Source organism: Leptonychotes weddellii, chromosome 13 (genome assembly GCF_054177405.1).
Source record: "Leptonychotes weddellii isolate Sample4059 chromosome 13, ASM5417740v2, whole genome shotgun sequence".
Lineage (NCBI taxonomy): Eukaryota > Metazoa > Chordata > Mammalia > Carnivora > Phocidae > Leptonychotes > Leptonychotes weddellii.
Window position 1 is genome coordinate 15795152 of NC_138381.1, and position 22008 is coordinate 15817159.

Consider the following 22008-nt stretch of genomic DNA (forward strand, 5'->3'; position numbering starts at 1 on the left):
CCCCCCCCCCCCCCCCCCCCGCCCCCCCGCCCCCCCCCCCCCCCCCCCCCCCCCCCCCCCCCCCCCCCCCCCCCCCCCCCCCCCCCCCCGCGGGCGCACAGCATGGCTGGGTGACAGGCTGGTTTTGCAAGGTGGAGAAGGCATCCCCTCAAGTTCCCAGTTTGGGTGTAATGGGGGCTGGCGCTATCTGATGGTAGAAAATCAAGGAAGGAGAGTGAGTCTGAGGTGAAGGGCAATAGGAGAACGTGGATTTCCTGATCTGAGGTTACCCTGCCAGTGTGCAGGCAGAAATGTCCAAGAGGCAGTCAACATTCAGAAACCAGAGCTTGGCACAGAGGTCAGAAACGGACACTGAGCGTGGGGGGCCTAGCCCCTTCTTCCAAGCCTGACTTCAGACTGATCATTCCGTCTGGCACTTGAGTAATAAGTCACTGTAGTCTTTTTTCCCTGTAGGTAAGTCTTATTTTCTCAACTCTATGGGTGCACCGTCCAATATGGTGACCACCAGCTACACAGGGCTATTTAAATTGAAGTAAAATCCATTACAATTAAAAGTCAGTTCCTTAAGGGGCGCCTGGGTGGCTCAGTCGTTAAGCGTCTGCCTTCGGCTCAGGTCGTGGTCCCAGGGTCCTGGGATCGAGCCCTGCATTGGGCTCCCTGCTCAGCGGGGAGCCTGCTTCTCCCTCTCCCACTCCCCCTGCTTGTGTTCCCTCTGTCGCTGTGTCTCTCTGTCAAATAAATAAATAAAATCTTTAAAAAAAGAAAAAGTCAGTTCCTTAGTAACATGAGCCGCGTTTCAGGTACCCAACAGGTGCATATGCCTAGGGGCTGGCTACCGTGTTGGACATGCAGAGACAGAACGGGGGGCATTTCCACGGATGGTGCTGCTCTAAAGGGCACTCAACTCAAGGCAAGAATGAAGCAGGGTTTGAACACCATCTTGTGAAAGGTGGGAAGACTGGAAAGAAGGAAGGGAGAGAGGGAGGAAGGGACCCCTATTCTTAGCCCAACTGTAACTCAATCCAGCTGTGGAGTCCAGCTCCCTGGACACGAAAGGGGGAGCTACTGTAATCCCATGTGTTAAGGGCAAGACTTCTCTGGAATACTGGAGATCAGCATGCAAATTCCTAGCTGTAAAGCTGAATGAAGCCAGTATTCTATAGTGCAGTACAGTCCCTACGTCTAGACACTTTTTATATCGTTATACAAATAGAGGGGCAGTGGGGACAGCGGCCTAACCGAGTGCACAGCGGAGACCTGGGAGCGTAGCTGATGAGGCCAGAATCGTGACTGGGTTGCTCCATCCTGCACAGTAGTCACAGGAAAACGGAGAATACTCAGGAGGGAAAGGGCACGTAGGCAAAAGGCAGTGACACCAGATGAGGGTGAAGAGCTACGGCCCATCACCAAAGCACTGCCCAGAGGGAGGCCGGCCGAGTGCGGACATACCGGGGCCCAGAGGACCGACGGCCTGCAGGGAGACGGCGAGACAAGGGAGGAAGCCACAACCACCTGCTCCACAAGGCCGTTGCTGGAGGAGCACCTGGAAGCTTCTGTCAAGCCTCATGCCAACTCCCATGCATAGCACTGAATCCCGCACCACCACCCCCCCACACACACAAAGTGCAGTTTTCACCCATGCCTGAAAAGTGCTAGCTCTGCATCTATTTCATTCAGTGCCAACATGAGAAGTCTTTGTTTCTGGCTTCTCAATAGAGCATCGAGCTACGGCGTTCCAGGTTCTTTGTAGAGCTCACCATTCTGCCATCACTTCACCTGGAAAATCAGTCCCTCAATTAGAGATGGGGGACCAGGCGGGGTGAGTGGTGGGCTGAGGAGTCAGCTGTGGGTGGTGGTCACGTGCTGAGTGGCATTCACAGTCCCACGGGCCTCACCCCTAATGGGACTCAAATGTACACCTCCGCAAGAACGTAAAGCCTTCCATGTGTGGACAGAGCTGTAGAGTGGCTCTCAACGAGAAATGTTCAGTTCTCGAATGCCAAGAATCCACAGTAATTCAGTGATCACGCAGACAGGAAAGGAGGGTGCCACTGAACAGCTTCTGTGAAATGAATGAGCTGGAAAGAGCTCCAGCACAAAGCACAGAGTCGCTCTCTTCCACTAATTAAAAATTCTCTTTTTACCAGAAGAGTTGGTAAAACTCCATGTAACAGGTCTTCAAAGAATCCATTTATCAATGGTGCTTTTGTTCCCAACCTCTAATCACAAGCCAGGAAACATGTTTAAATTACCCCCAAGATCACTAATGCAAGAATTATCTTCTGTTTATAGTTCTAAGAATGATGATAATAAACAACTGCACTTTGTTGAAAGCCAAAAATCATAGCTCAAAATCTAAATTCTGTATTTTTCATGGCAGTCATAACTCTGTCCTCTCCTCTTCAATAAAGTGAAGTCTGGGTTTCTGGAATGTGTAATTTGACTAGAAGGATCTGGAAAAGGTCTGGGTTTCAGGCAGCAGGGGCTACTAAGGGCCCCTAATAACACAATCCACAGAGTGAGTTCCCTGGTCCCAGATCTGAATCTCCCCAAGTAGGATCAGAAGCGTGACTCATGTCAGTATGCCAAGGGCACCTAGCATCTTGAAAAGGACACACCCAAACAAAGTTTAGTGTTGAGTTTTAGATTTTACAGTGAAGAAATGACCTGTTGCATGGATCTGAAGCCTCAGGACTGGCATGTTTCCTCTACAGGCAAGTTGAACAGGTGCAAATTATAATCAGTCAAAGGCTGTGTGTGGAGAACAAGGCTTAGAGTATCCAAATACATGCTATACTCGTCTCCACGACAGGGTGACCCTGCCACTCACAAGTGCTTGAGCCCCAAGGCTCTGGACAGGCCTTCCAACAGCAGCATCAAACAGAAATCTCTCCAGGCTTCCCTTTCCTGAGCTCCAGGCCATGCGTCCCCTCCCACTCCCAGGCTCTGTTCCCACCATGCAATGCGAGTGATGAGGCTCCCCCTCCACAGACCTAAATGCCACCCCACCCCACCCCCGGAAATCACACCCAAGTCACCTCCACTGTTCCGGAACGGTGGGTAATCCCAAAATCTCCAGCCACGTATTTACAGATCGTTTCTCGCTTTGCTCCCACAAATACCTTATTTGCTCCTAGCTTAATCCTCAAGAGGTTACTGTTCTTGATTCCTGGGGGGAGAGGAAGATGTGCTAAAGTAACTACCCATGCTTATGCTCCAGCTTGAAGCCTTCCTGCCCTCATGCTGCTGACTTCACTTGAGGCCAGGGGGAGGAGGGGACTGGGGGAACCAGGGCTCAAAAGCAGCAAAACTGGGGTGTCACAACCTAGCTCTACTATTCATCCCAACGAGTCACTTCCCACAGTGGCTAAGAGAATCTGCCATCAACCCAAAGGAATCAGACACAAATGATGGGCAAATGTCCCAACTTTGAGAGAAAAGCAGCTATGAATCATACTATAAAGGACAACTTGGGCTAGGACAGCTTTCCCCGCTGCCAAATCCACCAACTCGCTCTTCGGCTCCTATCTCCTACTTGTCCTTCAGCCCTCTGCTAACGTAGCACATTCTCTGAAAATGTCTTCCCGGGGATCCTAGGCTAGGTAGGGCCTCCCACAAAAGGCTCCCACAGTGCCCCAGATTTCTTCTCTCACCCTTTATGTCACTGCTTTTAAAATTAGCTACCATGGGGGCGCCTGGGTGGCTCAGTCATTAAGCGTCTGCCTTCGGCTCAGGTCGTAATCCCAGGGTCCTGGGATCGAGCCCCACATCGGGCTCCTTGCTCCGCGGGGAACCTGCTTCTCCCTCTCCCACTCCCCCTGCTTGTGTTCCCTCTCTCTCTCTCTCTCTGTCAAATAAATAGGTAAAATCTTTTAAAAATAAATAAACAAACAACTAACTAACTAACTAAATAAATAAATAAAATTAGCTACCATGGAGCGCCTGGCTGGTTCGGTCAGTAGAACATGCATCTCTTGATCTTGGGGGTGGTGGGTTCGAGTCCCACGGTCGATGTAGAGATTAGTTTAAAAAAAAAAAAAAAACCTTAAAATGAGCTATTGTGCTGAAGACAAAGCTCTCAGAAGGCAGGGGCTAGACAGCAGATCACTGGGGGTGGAAAGAATCATGGTCCTCGTGCAGCCCAGTCAAGGCCGGGGAGCCACAGAGCAATCCCTTAGCTTGCTTAACATGGCTTTCCAATACTCTAGTAAAGAGCTCGGCACCCAAATGTTCCAAGGGGAGTGAATGGCTGGGTGAATAAATGACATCAATCCAAAGTAAAGTTCTTGAGTGAATTACTAAATAGTCTGTGAGCATTTAGAAAAGGAAAACAATCTACAGCTAAGGTCTGCCAAGAATAAGACCTGCAAACTTATTTCCTTTTCTGATAAGATTAACAGCTCCAAAGCTGCATACCTAAGTGTACAGAGACTTTGGCCAAACCACGATCATAGTCTTCTAGACGAAGTGACAACAGGAGGGTGAACTTAGTTGTACCTTGTTGTTAACTCCCAACCCAAGTATAATCATTAGACAACTCCAGGGAGGTGGGGTCTAAGGGGTGTGTTAGGTCCCAGGGCTCTATTATTAACTCCATCCTGGGCAACATTGTAAGCCTGGAAAATCCAGATGAGGATATCAATGGCAGGCTAATTCAATTGATAGCTGACATACACAACTGGGTAAAATGTCAGAAAACTGGATCAGAATCCAAAAAGATTTCATGAGAATGGGTGATAGGTCAAACGTTGAGGATGGTTTTACAGTGGAGTGTGTGCTCCGCTGCCTGATTCAGTGCAGGGGGCAGGAGGGAAGAGCACCAAAAGTGGGAGAAAAAAAAATCTTTAGGGTTTTGGGGTGCCTGGCTGGCTCAGTAAGCGCAGCACGCGACTCTTAGTCTCAGGGTTGTGAGTTCAAGCCCCATGTTGGGCATAGCGCTAACTTTAAAAAAAATCTTGGGTTTTTTTTTTTTAATCTCAAGCTCAGTATGACTCAACACTGTGACAGTAAACCACCTGCATTATTCAAAGTCCAGAGCCGGGAATGTCATCATACTGTACCCTGGGCCAGGGTTATGTTCAATTCCAAGGGGCATGACTTAGGAGGAAGATGGTTGTTCTGTTTTGAGGACAAAATCTATACAACAGAACACAATGCAACCATAAGAATGAGGATGTATTCTAAAGCCAGCCTTGCAAACCCGAGCCATACGTGACAAGGCTGGTGGGAAAGGCTTTGTAGGGTGCGCCATCCTCCATCTGAGAAGGAAGGAGATGTGTTGACACACATGCGTATTTGTTGGCATGTACATAAAAAAGTCTGGAAGGACACAAGAAAATGGTACCACTGACAGACTGAGGACAGAAACGAGTTGGCTAGGGGCCGAGGCTTATGAGAGAGACAGACACACAGAGATGCCTCACTGTATAAAAGCCTTCTTTAAGCTTGAATTTAAAACCACTTAAAGGGGGGCGCCTGGGTGGCTCATTCGTTAAGCGTGTGCCTTCGGCCCAGGTCATGATCTCAGGGTCCTGGGATCGAGCCCTGCATCGGGCTCCCTTCTCCGCGGGAAGCCTGCCTCTCCCTCTCCCACTCTCCCTCTTTGTTCTCGCTATCTCTGTCTCTGTCAAATAAATAGAATCTTTAAAAAAAATAAAATAAATAAAAATAAAACCACTTAAAGGTATGAACTCAAGAAAATGTTTTCTGAGTCTCCAGGATAGTTAATAAACAAACATCACACGAAGACTTAAGAATGTTTAACCTGGTTTAACAACAACAACCAGATTCTTTCTGTGGGAAGGGGGGGGTATGGGTGGAGTCGCAGAAGCCAAGATATTTTCTGTTCTGAGGCTGCAGAGGGCAAACCTCAAACCAAGGAGTGAAGGCTGAAGAAAGGCAGATGTGCTTTACAGAGGGAAGGAAATTCTGGTTGTTAAGCCTGGTCAAACACAGAGCAGGTGCCCAGAGCTGACCGGTTAGCACCAGAGCGAGAGCAAAGGCCTGCCACCTGCCAGAAGTATCAGCAGGTAGGGGGACCATGAACCAGATGATGCTTGATGTCCCCTCCCAACTGTGGGGTGTGATTTTTAGAAGGCCTGACCATGAGGAGCCAGAAACTCAGACCAAGAAGATTCATGCAAGATCACACAACACTTTCTACAGATATACACACATGTGATTTCTCTAAGACAAATAGTAATTACAGTCCCGTCTCTCTCACACTGAAACACATTCATAAACCAGAATGCTTCTTCACTTGCAACCAGTTTCAGAATATCACGAATGAAATAACCAATGGAAGTAAGAGCACGTGTAAGCAGTATGTTTTTGGTTCTGCTGTTGTTCTTATTCCACACATTTTTTTTTTTTAAGATTTTACTTATTTATTTGACAGAGAGAGACACAGCGAGACAGAGAGCACAAGCAGGGGGAGTGGGAGAGGGAGAAGCAGGCTTCCCGCCGAGCAGGGAGCCCGATGCGGGGCTCCATCCCAGGACCCTGGGATCATGACCTGAGCTGAAGGCAGACGCTTAACGACTGAGACACCCAGGCGCCCCTATTCCACACCTTATTTCAAGAAGGATTTACGAAGGCTAGCGGGCTCTATATGAGATGTTTAAAATTCCTTTTATAAAGAACAGCAAAACTTCTACCATGGGCTGGTCGCTGGAATCGTTCTCACAGATCACGCTATGGAAGAGGGCGAGAGGTCGCTAGTGCAAGGAGCAGGTGAAGTTAGCTTGGGCTGCTACAGAAAGCTCAACCGGAACAACACAGGAAAGCAATACCACCAGCTCCAAGGAGAGCATCCAGATGAACCTCGGCTAGGGAAAGGCTGCAAATGGAATAGAGCTGTCCTATTAGAAACTTCAAGAAGCCGCAGCAAACAGTGCCACAAACCTTGGAATGCTGTAGGCATCAACCCCAGGAGAGCAGGTGCTCGGGTGACAAGGGTAACAGGATGTGTGTAACCACTCATGGCCTGAGGCCCATGAAGCAGCCCCTTTGAGTCCATCCTAATTCCTCACTCTCCTTCTGTGGCTGAAAGCCAACCACACACCATGAGGGATGTCCATTTCATACCAATATACCTAAGACAAAACCTTCATGGTCACTGACTTCACATTTAAAAGGAGACAAGTGGGGTGCCTGGGTGGCTCAGTCGATTAAACCTCTGACTCTTGTTTCGGCTCAGGCCACGATCTCAGGTTTATGGGACCAGCCCCAAGGCCGCGGTGGCTCTGAGTCCCGCAGGGAGTCTGCTTTCTCTCTCCCTCTGCCTCCCCACCCCTGACCCCAGCTTGTTCCTCTCTCTCTCTCTCAAATAAATATTTAAAAAAAAATAAAAGGAAACAAATATGTTAGGTCATCGATCTTATGTTGGGCAGAATCTCTGCTTCTTATAAGGCAGAATTTACTGCCTTAAAGTATGCACATGTGCATTATCAGATTTAACATTTCAGCTGAACCTCATTATCCAACAATGCCATTTTATCACAAAGACCTAACATTAATAAGTCATTAAGATAGTGACTGAAACATTCTATTTCCTAGCTTACTGGAATTTTACCTTGTGTTTTGAATCATGAATTTAAAAAAAAATAATGTTCCTAAAAATAGAAAGCTATTATTTTTCAGGTTCCTCATAGGAAAAAAAAAAAGATTAAACAATTTCATCTCAGTTCTCACTTTGCTTTTTTTTTTATTTAAAACTATCAAAGTCAAGGGGCGCCTGGGTGGCTTGTCAGTTATGTGTCTGCCTTCAGCTCAGGTCATGATCCCAGAGTCCTGGGACCAAGCCCTGTGTTGCCTGACGTCAGGCTCCCTGCTCAGTGGGGAGTCTGCTTCTCACCCTGCCCTGCTTATGCATGCTCCCTCTCTCTCTCAAATAAATAAATAAAACCATAAAAAAAAAAACAACTATCAAAGTTTTCTAATTTTTTTCCAAACTACAAAATAATCTCAATTACTCTGTGGCTACATACAGCTTCGAAAAGAGAGGTTGAAGAACGTAATACCAAAACGAACATGACAAATGTTATTTCCAACAGAATGCTTTTGGAGGAAAAAGGAAACAGGAATGTTAAGGTCTTCTTCTTTAAATAACAGGTACAGGATGCTAGACCAAGTCAGTGTGCTAGTTCTCTAGAAGACCATCTGAAATACACTTTTAAATATTTATTCCCTTCACAGTAATATTTTACGAAGCTTGATTATTTTTGAATTGTCCTAATACGGGTTTCTCCCAGGAGGGGAGAAATTCCAAAGTAGTCCCTTCAGAAGTGTTTGCACCGCTCTGCCTACACGTACACACACCCACTTCTCCCGTATCGGAACGGCATCTGAAACGCGGCAGGCCTTCCTATTTGATGAGCAACTGCCTACTGCGGGTGGTACTTGGGCTTAGCCCATCCCGCCCTGGCAGCAGCTTCCCTGTTCCACAGGGTGGCTGGGACTTTATCAGGTGTTAACGGGAACTGTGACTGTCACATCATTCTGTCCCTTGTGGTTACCGCACACAACCCTGCATCTCCCTTCTCGCGCCACGGTGCGCCCGCTCTTAGAAGAGTTCTGCTCACGAGAACAGCAGAGGGTTCCATGGGGCTCGGGAAACACAGAGGCAGTCTTGCTCTGCACGTACCCAAGTTCATGTATCACAGGGTCGTTCAAAACAAGGGTGCACGGTTTTCACCGTAGGGAACTTCCCTTGGACTTACAGCCTTTTTGTAAGAGCCATGTCGCGTGTCCATTTTTATTTTATTTTTTAAAGATTATTAGAGAGAGAGCGAGCGAATGAGCAGGGGGGAGGAGCAAAGGGAGAGGGAAAAGCAGATTCCCCGCCAAACAGGGAGCTCGATGTGGGACTCGATCCCAGGACCCTGGGATCATGACCTGAGCCAAAGGCAGACACTTAACCGACTGAACCACCCAAGCGCCCCATTTTTATTTCATTAAGGATTTTCTATGGAACATTTTTATTCCATTCTTTTGTCAATCAACCTCTGCTGAATGCTGGGGTTTTTTCCTGCTACTGGAAATTAATCTTTAATTTTAATGCCAAGCACTTTGTACTTGGACTTTTGATGCTTGATGATGTTTACTTGCTTTTCCTTCGAATCTTCCAACAGGTTCCTTAGGAGACACAAACGTCAACCTCCTCCCACTTCTAATTTAAATCTTTACAACTACAAGCCCTGGGACACATTTTGTACCTTCTGCAAAGCCTCTGCTGTTCTTCAGGTCCATCTATAGAGAGCCTGTTATATTGATGAGGGTGATTTTTTAATTATCAAATGAGAGACTTTAGGAAGACAGATACCGATTCATCCCCAGGATGATAAAGCTTCTGATATATGCCATTCCACCCTCAGGGGCAATGGATCCAGATCCCTTCCACAGCCTGAGCATGCTCATTTCACCTCCCGTTCCCTAAAGCCCTGAGGATGCAGGAAGAACATCAGCCACCCTCGAAGTGCTGTTCACAAATTAATACCTGTCATACAATTTGTGCATGTCTCACACTGGACAGGTGCTAGTTCCCTGCATGATTCTATGCAGCATGATGTACTGAGAAGCCACAGGACCGGCAGGGAGCATCTTCTTGGAGTTCCGATTTTTCTGGAAGTCTCAACAAGTCGGACTGTGGTTCTCAAAGTGTGGACCCCTGACTACCAGCACCGCCATCACTGGGCAACTTGGTGGAAATGCTCAGACCCCACCCAGACCTCCAGAATCAGAATCTCTGGGCTGAAGTCCAGTGATCTATGTTTACAGGCTCCCAGGTGATTCTGAAGCACAATAAACTTTGAGGAACAATGTCCTATTAAAACAAACAAGGAAGTACCATGGAGTAAAACAGGCAATTCGCACCCATTTTGAACATTTCCCATTTGCAACTGGCGGATCTGGACTCAGCTGCAGGGACGAGCTCAGTCCCCTCTTCCCAGGGAAAACTCAGAGCCAACAAAGCTTCCAAATGCTGAGGACTCCCAGATCTGCATCTCCAACACTAACCCCCTTCCTCTGGCAGCCCAGCCCTGAATCTCAATCTTTCTCTCTCTGAGCCAGCAATGCTTGCAAGGGTGACTGGGGTCGTACATCAAAAGCTGAACAGATCCTATGTTCCTTGCTCCTTTGCTCCAAGGCCTGGCAGCACCCCTTTTTTTTTTAAGAGATGGGGGAGGGGCAGAGGGGGAAGGAGAAAGAGAATCTCAAGCAGACTCCCCACTGAGCGTGGAGCCTGAAACGGGGCTCAATCCCACAACCTTGAGATCATGACCTGAGCCGAAAGCAAGAATCAGATGCTCAACCAACTGCGCCCCCCAGGTGTCCCCCAACCCTTCCACCAGTAACTCTTATCAAGAATCCCTCTGGGAAAACATATCTAACAAACATTACCAAAAGTTCCTCTATGGGGCTTCCACTTTGGGTATAAATTTTTATTATGTTTGAGTGGTTGTTTCACTTACCTTTATTCTTCCACAAAGAGCATCTATTATACTCTCAAAATAAGAAATCAAACTGTTTTTATGAGGAAGTAGAACCACTTTATGACTCAATAGCTTCCTTTTGTGTGACTCAGTATTTACTGAATCTCACTGATTCCATCCTTCTATCCCACAGAATAGATGCCTCAATTTCATCAAATTCAAGTGAACGATATATTCATTCGCACCATCCCCCAGCAGTGATCCAGCAGTGATCTCATTCTCTCCCTGGGCCCAGCCACGAACACTCGGGCATCCTGGACGTCCAGTCCAGGGCTCTCCCTTGTGCACGGTCCGCCCTCCACTTGGCCCACACAGCCTCCTCTTGGTGCTCTCATACCATTCCACTAAATCGCTAGTAACACCTGACCTGACACGTCCAGTACTACTTAAAATACCAGCGAGCCCTGTCCAGGCTGCCCCTCTCCATATGTGCACACACATGCAGTCCAGCGAGGCCAGTCCCAGGCTCCAGCTCCCCCTTTTCAGCTGTCCTGTCAATTACCCGGGCTGTGGTGAGCTCTGTATTTTCACACCAGCTCTGGGCCTTCCTGTTTAGCAACCATTACGGAGAACCTCCTATGCACCAGAAATCTATATCCTGAATTACTACAACTCATCCCTGACCTGAGGCAAACCATGACACAGGGAACATCCAAACAGGAGGAGTTAAGAGTAACGGAGCCGGACAGACCCCAGAAGAGAAAGAAACAGGAGGAGAAAAGGTGAACTGGCTGAGCAGACACAGGGGAGAGTGGTCCGCAAAACAGGGTCTTCCCTGGCAGGTTTCGCCCGAGCGGGAGCAGCAGCCCCCTCTCCCGGCCGGTGGTCTGTATGCAGAGATGGCATCAGTTACAGAATCATTTTAGGTAAGCATGTAAGCAAAGGAAGGACTCTGAAAATCGAGTTTAAGCAGCAGAAAATGACACCCGAGGAAGTTATGAAACCCCTACAGGGGTTTTTAAAAAGTGCGTTTAGATTCTAATCACTCTGCCTGGTTGAGGTGTGGCCTGAATTCCCTAAGAGTTCAAAGTCCTCTTGCAGCTGGAGGAGTCTGGGATTTACACTAACTTACCTAAGGCAGGGGAGGGAAGTGAGGAAGATCGCAGTAGGCAAGGGGTCACTCTGCCCCACCCCCAGCATGGAAAACAGTGCCCTGGCTGGTGCCCACCAGCCCCCACCACCGTGCACCAGCCAGCAGGCAGGGCCAGCCTGCTCACAAAGGGACCAGTCACCTGGAGAAACACCTGTATCCCTCTCAGAAAAAAAGTGGTCCTCTAGTCTCCCTCTCCTCCAATGCAAATACTCAAAGCAATCTAGCTATATCAGATCTAAAATGCGTTTTGTCAGATTGGTGCTTTTAATTTTCTCCCTTTAAGCACTAGAAACAAACGTTTCAAACCAGTAGTTAGAATTTATGAACACAAAGGTGGATGGCCCAGGCCAGCAGGGTAAAGAGCAGGTAAATGGATATGTCAATTGAAGAACGAAATGCACCACCCCCTTCACACAGAATGCTGTGTTATTCAGCCATTTACATTTAATTTTTCATGGAAATCTTTTAACAAACAAGGAAACATACAAAACCTAGAAGAAAACCCACCTTTCTTCCCCCCCGCCCCCCAAAAATCTAACAATTCTATTCAATATTCAATACTGGGAAGAGCCTTACTCAGACAAAATGCACAGAAATCAATTCCCATCCCCAGCAAAGCTTCAATTCTCACTCAACAATTTAAGAGAAACATTCACAGATGCCCATTTCTTCTTCCTTCAAGAGAAATTCTCAACTTCTGTTTAAATGTTTAAATCCGCTCATTTTCTTACATTTTTTTCCCCCAAAGCAACACCTCCATTTAAGAAAACCAATCAGGCCCATTTGGACTCGTTCCTTAAAAAGTTCCCAACCCTGAGGTCTGAACAAAAATCCTTCCAGAAAGAAGTAAACTAGGTCAAGTATGTTGGAGATGAATTACCAGCTCGGGAATCTCGATGTAACCCAACACTGCTAGGAGCTGTGTTAGAATTCCCAGTTTTCAAGTGTCCCGGGAAGGCAAAGCCACCTCCCCCGACCCAGAAAAGTCTTACCAGGTGGCATTAATTCCTTCAACGCCAGACATCTCACTTGGAGACTACAAATACGCTAATCGTTATAGGTGAGGTGACGCTGAAAAACCCAAGGGCATCAGCAGTTCTGAAGGGTATGCGGAAGTCTTGGCTGCCATCGAGGTAACTTTTCACTGCCAGGTGACAGGTGTAGGGACAGCACCTTTAACCCGCCTTCCAGGAAGGTGTTCCTCTGCTTTGCTCCTCTCCAGAAACCCGTGCTCTTCCCATCTCCTGTCACGTTGCGGGTGCCCCAGGAGCTTGCCACCTGGCCACACCAGATCCTCAGAGCCCCGCAGGGCTCCGTCTCTGGGAACCGGAAGGACGGAGATAGCGCAGGTAACATCAGTTGTCAGCGCGCCTCCGCCTTCAGTAAATGTGGACAGGTACACCCTGTCTTAAAGGAACGCTTTCAGTGATCAGCTTTTCCCTCTGCGAAGAATTCCCCTTCTGCCACTTCCAGGTTATGTAATCACACAACTGGCTGGAGGCTTCTCAGAAAGAAACTGCACCGTCCCACCCGAGGCAAATACATTAGGTTCCTTGTACGTGTGAGGCTGTTAGCATCACTTAGTGAAGGGACCCTGACGTTCTTACCAACTTCTTAGAAGCAATCAAATAATGAAATCTTAAAATACCCCCCCCCAAAAAAACAAAACAAAAAACCAAGGATTCACCTTTCTTCTAAGAAAAATTTAATAATCCACTGCAGCCCAGTCTCTTCTCACAAAAAGCATATAGTTAAGTTATGTCATGGGCTGAACTGTATGGCAACCTCTACCTCCCCCCAAATTCGTATGTCGAAGCCCCAACTCTCTACACCTCAGAATGTGACTGTATTTTGAGAGGTGGGCCCTTAAAGAAGTGATTAAAGTAAAAGGTCATGCGTGTGGCCCGAATCCCACCTGCCTGGTATCCTGAGGGAATGTGACACACAGAGGCACCAGGGTGCACGCACGTGCACACACACACACACACACACACGAAAGACCGAGTGCAGACAAAGGGAGCACAGGCCAAGGAGAGAGGCCTCGAAGAAACAATCCCACTGGCACCTTGATCATGAACTTCTAGAAATAAATTCCTGCTATTTGAGCCCCCCAGCCAGCAGTATTTTGTTCTGGCAGCCTGAGCAGATGAAGAGAGCTGGGAAGAGAAAACAGGACTCAAGTTAAGCAAGACAACAAGTGTAAGGCGTGACATCAGTCAAAACAGTCTTCAGACAGGTGATTCCAGGGGACAAGGGGAGAGCTCCTTGGGTCCTATGTCCTTTCCTGGGGGCACACACCTTGACAGATGAACCCCCGTCAGCCTGACCCCTTCTGCAGGGCACAACAGAGCTCACCAGGGCCAGGAGCAGAGACGGCACGTGAGGTGGGCCCAGCAGGATGGAGATGATGTGCTAGTGGAGAAGACAAGGGGTAACAGAGAAAGGCCACATGCATGAAGAGGACATGCAAAACCCCAACTGAGAAATGAACAACAAAAAACTGGATGATGGGCAGGAGGAATCAAGCCCACACTATGTAATTAGCAAATGCACATTTGAAATATTGGCCAATCTCCCCCATTGCTGTATTCAAATTACATGACTTAATGCCTCTTAATTTAGGAAAAATTAACAATTTTATCATATGGTTTCACTTATTTGTGGAACATAAGGAATAGCATGGAGGACATTAGGAGAAGGAAGGGAAAAATGAAAGGGAGGGAAATCGGAGGGAGAGATGAACCATGAGAGACTATGGACTCTGAGAAACAAACAGGGTTTTAGAGGGGAGGGGGATGGGGGGATGGGTTAACCCGGTGATGGGTATTAAGGAGGGCACGTACTGCATGGAGCACTGGGTGTTATACGAAAACAATGGATCGTGGATCACTACATCAAAAACTAATGATGTATTGTATGGTGACTAACATAACATAATAAAATTAAAAAAAAACAAACAAACAATGCTGTTTAAGTAAAAAACGAGCATTCGGAGCGGTGGTATTAATAACCACCAGGATAATTCAGAGGCTCGGTAGAAACTCAGGTCTTGCTACAACAGTGCTTCTCAACTGGGGGCGCCTCTGCCTAAGAGGCGGACTGGGCAATGTGTAGAGACATTCCTGATTCCTGTGGGGAGGGGCTATACGGTTTATCTCCTGGATACTGACCCAGAAGTGGGGGGCCCGAGCTGCTGCAGCAACACACATCACCCCCCTCCCCTCTACCAAGCCCACCGGGAACCCCTTCTCCTTCATCCTTCCCCAAAGTGCTCCCACTCTTCTGCCACACCTGAAGCTTGGCTCTGCAGAGAATACAGGCCTGGGGAGGCCAAGGGTTCTCCCACACTTCCCAGGACCAGGGCCGACTGCCAGGCCTCCAAACCCCTCCACTGGTCAGTAAGAGTCCCTCGTGCCATATTATCCACAGACCACCTGGCTCATCACTCAACGCCCTTGTATCTTAGCCCTTCTTCAAAGGTCACCTGGAGCCGGGGTCACCACCTTCCTCTCTGGCCCACATCCTGCATTATCCTAAATGACGCCAGGGCCCACGCCCATGGGACACCCTCAGTTTCCTAAACAGCGTCTGAACCCCACGCATCTGTGCCCACATTCCACCTCAACCACCCACAGCCGTGCTGGCCTTCGCTACTGCTCAGAATTGCTCTGCTTCTGCAACCGTGACCCCAGCACCCCCCCAACTTCAGGTGTCCCCAGTTCCCTTCTCTGAGGGTCAACAGACCCACCCACATAACAGGAGCTGAAGTTAACTCAAAAGTTCATTAAAGGATAACAACTCCGGAAGTCCGGCATCGAGTGCACATTTTTCCACATAGTCTCTTGTAGTCTGCACAACTGCATGATGGGCGCTACTCCTACCATCCCCACCTCCCAGGGAGAAAAACGAAGGGGAGAGATTTGAGAAGTCTCAAAATCTTGGTGACTGAGCCGGTGAGTAGTCCAGGCCCCAGGAGCCTGGACACAAAGCACAACTGCTCCCACCTGAGTCTATGAAACATGCTTTGAAACTCACTAATAATCAAAGGGATGCCAATAAAAAAAACAAGAGTATAGGTTTTCAGCCCAACAAACTGACAAAGAGTAAGAAAGAGTGACAATACCCAGGCTGGTGAAAATGTCGGGAGAGGCAGGTACTCTGTCAGAAGGAAGACTGAAAACGGATACGACATTTCTACAAGGCAATTTGGCAAAACATAAGAAAGCCTTAAGTAGCAAAGAGCTTGAGGCAAACAGTCCACTTGTAAAAATCCACCCGACAGAACCAGCCAGACAAGTGGGCAAAGATGTATTTACAAGAATATTCATCAAGGGCAAAAACCAAACAATTCACCAGACATCATCTAACGGGGCTGGTTAAACCCATCAGACTAGTAATTATCACTACTATTGTTAGCACTATTACGTCAGCTGGGTAAGCTGCTAATGCTTTGACGTAATTTTATTTAATCCTCACAACTTGGTGGACTTTACAAGTAAGGAAAATGTTGCCTAAGTCGTAACATAAACTGGTCGGTCGTGCCCTTAATGAGTAGTTCAGCTGGAATCCGACTCCAGAATCGGCATCACAGAGAAAGATGAAGTAGAATTCTATCTGTTGATACAGGAAAATGCCCTTGATACATAATTCACAGCAAAAACAGAAGCAACATTAGAACGGAGCAGAGGTTGATTCCAGATTTAATTCTTTAAAATGGCACACAGTGCTGGCTACTTAAAGCCACCCTCTCCTCCTCTGCTCTGTTGACACCTAGCTGAGGACCCCACAAACCGTGCTCCCCAACTGTCTTTCCAGCTGGCTCCCTGGCAGGGCCCAGAAGAGGCTGTCAGCGTCGCAGGCCATGAGCTCCCCCACCCCCCACCCAGGCTCCACCACAGCTGGAGGGCGGCCCCCCCCAGGGGCTCAGCACCCTCCCTGCTGGGCCTCCTCACTTCACTGTGGTTCAGGTCGCCCCAGCTCTTCCCTCGTTCCTGCAGCCCTTGGGGGCATGGCACCTGTTTCCTGCAGAGACCATCTCTGGGTTGTCTCAGCTAACCAGGGTGACCCCCTTTTCTTTCAGCCTCCACACCTGTGCAAGCAGGTCTCGGGGCCAGGGCCCTTCTGCTGGAGGCTGACTGACACCAGTGCGCACACAACCACTCAGCGGCTCGGTGGGGGCGACTCCCCAGCTCCCACCTCGCACCAGGGGCCTGGGACACAGGCCGGGACAGACAGGTCCCACTCTGCTCTCGGGGTGATGGGGTTCACATATGCTGAAAGAGTACCTGCTCATACTTCAGCCGACTGCGATGGTGGGTCATTTTTCTCTCTTCTTTTTCTATGGGTTCCCCCCTCCCCACCAGTAGTTACCTTCATAATCAGAAAATTCAATAAATAATTTAAAAATAAAGTAGAAAAACTACCTTCCTCTGTGAACTCCATAATGTTCCGACGAGATCGGTAAGAGGGCCTTAAGACTAGCCTGGAAAATAAAAGAGACCCTGCCCTCTGTACATAACCATGGTCCTGAAACCATATTTGGGACAGAATATTTTCTGAACCAAGAGAGATCCCTGATGCCATCACAACAACCAATACTAACTGACGCGCCTGCGATCTCGAAGCAGAAAGCTAGGACTTCACACCTGAAGTAGTATTTTAGATGCTCAAGGTCAGACCACAGAGGAAAGGCCCACCCATTTTATATATTAATTAACTCTCTTCTTTCCTAGGTCTGAGACAACAGCATCTCATGGTGCTAGGCCAGCACCTGCAGAATCCTGAAGCTGGCCCTCCATCCCTCCCTCCTGCCTTCCTCGGACAGCTGTGGAAATCCAGGCTTGCACACAGCCAACCACGTGACTGCTAAGGAGCCCCCCCCCCCCCGCCCACCGACCCACCCAGCAGGGAGGCTCAATCACTTCCCATGCCTTCGTTCGCCATGCAGCGCGTCCCTGCAGCCCTGGGTGCAGGACATAGGCCAGACACGGCTCCCCGGAGTTCCTGGACCGTGGGTCTCCTGGTAGCTTATGCCCCATCCTGGAACAGCACCGCGGCATGACCGGCATGGGGTCCGTAAGATCTCTCAAGTCTTCCAGAGCCTGCCTGTTGTCACGGCAGATAAGGAGGAAGTATGGAAGCGAACGAAACTGCCTTTTTGAGAATAACCTACGAGAATCACTGAACTGTCCAGTTCAGGAGTTACCGTCAACGATGGGTCCCAAACCCTTCTGGCAAGATCAGGCAGCTGCGATCCATCTAACAAGCTTGGGTCAAGCGTTACATGTCGAGTCAGCAGTGGAGAGGTATTTTTCAGCTCTGTGACCCGAGGCACAGTATTAAGCCTCAGTTTCCCTATCAACAAACGGGGATATAATCCTCTACGTCTACCTAAAGCTAGCTAGGTCAGTCGGTAGCTGCCACACGAGAGGGTTATCAGCACAAGTCATTTCCAAGTCAGAACTGGGAGCCGGGCCTCCTGACACGTGCCCACGTGAGCATCCTGCCTCTTCTCCAGCAACAGGGTGGTCTTCAATTCTGACCCAACCATATAGTCTGGTCTCCCCTCTCCCAATCTCCGTTCCTATAGACTCTGCCTGCATCCAAGTATCAGTGGCTTGACAATCAAACACCCGAGATAAGATCCCTCTTAAATAGAGTTAAAACTGTTAGAAAAAATAACAAAAGGCGAGGTTTGTCATTTTTCAAGCTGCTCCTGTTGTTGCACAAAATATGTAAAATTAAATTCTCATTTCAAGACTCCTCATTATCTGGGCCTCAGCGTTCCTTAAATATCTGACATGAAAATGCTAAGTGGAAAGATCTTTCCTGAACACAGAGACTTGGTTAAGCCAGTAATGAGAAATATATCAAATGCAAGTGTTTCTACAGAACAGAGTAAAGTTCAAGGTAAGAGTCCCAAAGCCCCTTTTATATAGCTGGAGTTTCAAATTCTGCCACTCGGAAACCACTAGAGGTTTACAGCACATGTGAACCCAGGTGCCAGGCTACAGCAGGTCCGAGGAATCTGTCAGCATCCGCTCCGATATGCCCCAGTCGGAAGACACAGGATATTCCTTCTAGAACTGAAGGAAATTGCAGGCATGAAGTTAGAATCAGAATTTTAAAGTGGGTGATTCAAATTCAATTAGAAATTTTGCAGCGGTGGGAAGCCTGGGTGGCTCAGTTGGTTAAGTGTCTGCCTTCAGCTCAGGTCATGACCCCAGAGTCCTGGGAGTCCCGGGATCGAGTCCCACATCAGGCTCCTTCCTCAGTGGGGAACCTGCTTCTCCTTCTGCCTGCCACTCCCCCTGCTTGTGCCCTCCCTCTCTCTCTGACAAATAAATATTTAAAAAAAAATTTTTGCAGGGTGCAAGAGACACAAAGCTGGGCCTGCGCACGCGGATCTGGAATTTGCCATGACCGGAACCCCATGCTTGCCTTCACAGAATGGTGCAGCACTGTTTCCACACCCCCGTGAGTTGCATCAAACAGCAGCTGGGAACATGAGCGCTGAGCCAGGTTCCCGAACCAACAGGCGCAGGCTCCAGGATTCATTTTAGAAATTTGGGTAAATTTTCAAATACCCCTACTAGGTACATTCAATCTAAATGATATATATACACACAAACACACATATATGTGTTCACAATGCTAGTCACAGCACACATTATACTAGCCTAGAGGGAAAAGTAGAACTTCATATATGGAATTATGATTATTTGTATAGGAAATCGGGACCTGCTTTCACACTCAGAGTAGGAATGACAAGACCAGAGTAAACCATCACCAGATGAAGTGATCTAGCACTTCAATGTTCAAAATAAGAACAATCTGTAGCTGGATGTTCAAAGAAAGGAGCAATATTCTGTCTCATTTCCAACCCCACCCTTGATGGACGAGAGGAATTTTATTTTATGCTGTAACTCAAGATTATTTCATCACAGTCCCCAACAAACCCTCCTTGCCTCTCTGTGATAATACTGGGTAAGAGCTCATCTTTTCTCTAACCTGAATAATTTATACTGTTTCCTCCCATCGCCTCATGGTTGGGAGACAATAAAGCTGCTTTTAAAATTCAACACCATGCGTCCGGTAAAGTGAGGACCCGGATCACTAGCAGGACAGCAAGAAACCCCTGATCTGCTGATGAGCATCAACCTAGGCATCAGCCACCTGTGCCAAGACATCCTCCCAACCAGCCTATCAGCAAAGTGTTAGTGTCCTCCTCCCATGCAGGAGGAAACGGAGGCCCAGGGGAGAGAAACAAGATTGAGGAACTCATGGTGGGGGACCTGGGCCTCAAACTCAGGTCTGTCTGCCTGCAAAATCCACGCTCCTCCCCACGGCGCTGTCATCAGAATCGGTTATCACCAATGTGATAGTTGGTCTATAGCAAGATGGAGTCCTGAATGCTTTCCCCAAGGCCTTTGATAGTCTCAGAAAAATAAGCAGTGACTCAGAGTAAAGACAATTTCACCTGTTTTATCACTGGCGGAGACCTGCAGGTGGCAGAGGGTAGCACAAGGGATCCATTCAAAAGCAGAACTTTGCAGCAAAGCATTACACGAGGAAGGCATTCCTCCTCCTCCTCCAGAAAAACACTGAAAATACACCACTAAAAATGGAAAGGAATCCTTTGCTCAGAAGTGAACAAAAGAATCCACTGATGACTATACAAAGGAACCAATCTGATTGGAATTTTTACAGCATGCAGCACCAATCTGCATTTTTGTAATATGACAAGGAGACAGGCTGTGTTATTTCCCAGTGCTGGCGGCCTTTTGCAGGGCAAACAGGGAGCTTTTTATGAGCCTTGTAATTAGGATTTTCATCAAGTGTGTAAAAAAAAAAAAAAAAAATCCACTGCCTGAAACTTGAGCAGTCCTTGATCTTTGCAACTGAATCTCCCTGTTATACACTTGCCAGGAAGCCCTCTGGGGCCAGGTGGAGAGACCTTTTAGCTGAGTCCACCTTCTAGATGCTCCCATCTGTCCCTCACCTGGATGACCCACCTAGCTCCTAGCTTGTGTCTCTGCCTCTGCTCTTGCCCTCCTCCAGCACGAGGAGCCAGGGCAGGGGAACCAAAATATGAATCTGAAATCAACACCTTATGGAAAACTCCATCTCCAGGGGCCCTAACAAGTCTACAAAGCCTGAGCTCACCTGTATAACTCACCGGCCTCACTCCATTCCTTCCAACCCATGCTCTGCACTTTGGCCATAAGCCTCCCCTCTTCTGGAGTTTGCAAGGAAGATGTGTGAATATAGCTGTTCTGAAACAGCTCCTTAGACACAGCTGTCTATACTCAGCCAGATCTATACAGCTCTACCAGAATGCAGAATGACTCTGTTATCAAGTAACTCAGACAACAGCCATCTTTCACCTGTCCCTAACTACCACCAGATTTAGGTGTTTTTCACTTTTTTTTTTTGTATTTGATGTTTTTTATAATATGCAATATATTTTATTATAAAATAGGATGTATTAAAATGATAAAATGGATTATCCTCTATCAGTCCCATTCTCTCCATGTCGTCAAAACAAAGTTTCAGTTCATTAAGGATTATGTCTCTTAAAATGAATAACTGAGGGTGCTGACAAATGTAACTGAGGGTCTCCTGATCAGTGTGGGAGAGGCAATAAGGAATCCTATTATCTGCTCCAAATTACCCTCTCCTCCCAGCTCGCCCCTAGGAAATGTGCAGTTCTTGCCTTTCAAGCAGGGTAAGAGGAGTTTAATTTGCGTTGTTAAATGACCGGTGTATTAAGTGAAAGTCAGTTAAGTTTGAGCATTCCAGCTTTAAGGGCTACATTGGCAATCTGAAGGCAGAGAATGAGGACACGGGAGCATGTCCAGGGAACAAGCAGACCCCAGGCTGTGGTGATCTGTGGCTCCTGTGAAACTGGACTGAGGCCGGGAGGTCCTCTTGAGATTCTGGCATCCTGCTGCGTCACCGTGTCGTGCCCAATCCTGTCCCTTAGCCAAGCAGCGAGAGGCAGGGGATGGAGATGATTTCCCACATTTAGTAATTTATCAAAACAAGTGAAGGGGCTTACTTCTCAGGCCAGGTAAGTATCAAAACTTCAGATGTGCACCTCTGCAGGTGCTGAGCCCTCAGCCTGGAGCACCTTTCCCCACACCACCCCCAGCACACGCCCTAGCACCCTGCACCACCCTCAGTCAACATAGGGACGGTGATGCTGCTGGTGGTGACACCATCATTCATTTCCTCTGTGATTCCTAACTCTGCCACTTGTTCTTTCTGAAGAGCTTCAGGGAGATGCGAGAGGAGGGGGAAAGGAAACGCAGAGCAGGGGGAGGAAGCGGGGGGAGGAGAGGGGAGGTGAGGAAAGGGACGGGGAGGGGAAGGGGTATGGAGAGGGGAAAGGGGGATGGGGAGGGGAAAGGGTTAGGGTTA

General features: G+C 48.1%; 1 protein-coding gene and 1 long non-coding RNA gene across 2 annotated transcripts in view; both read right to left on the reverse strand.

Moving 5' to 3' along the window:
• NEDD4L (NEDD4 like E3 ubiquitin protein ligase) overlaps nucleotides 1–22008 on the reverse strand; it is a 290602-nt gene that overhangs the window by 219110 nt on the left and 49484 nt on the right. The window lies entirely within an intron of this gene.
• LOC145716739 (uncharacterized) lies at nucleotides 3–14537 on the reverse strand. The gene is made up of 2 exons (XR_014139575.1): nucleotides 14400–14537; nucleotides 3–106 (listed from the first exon to the last, which is right to left on the reverse strand). It is a non-coding gene; the product is annotated as an uncharacterized LOC145716739 (long non-coding RNA).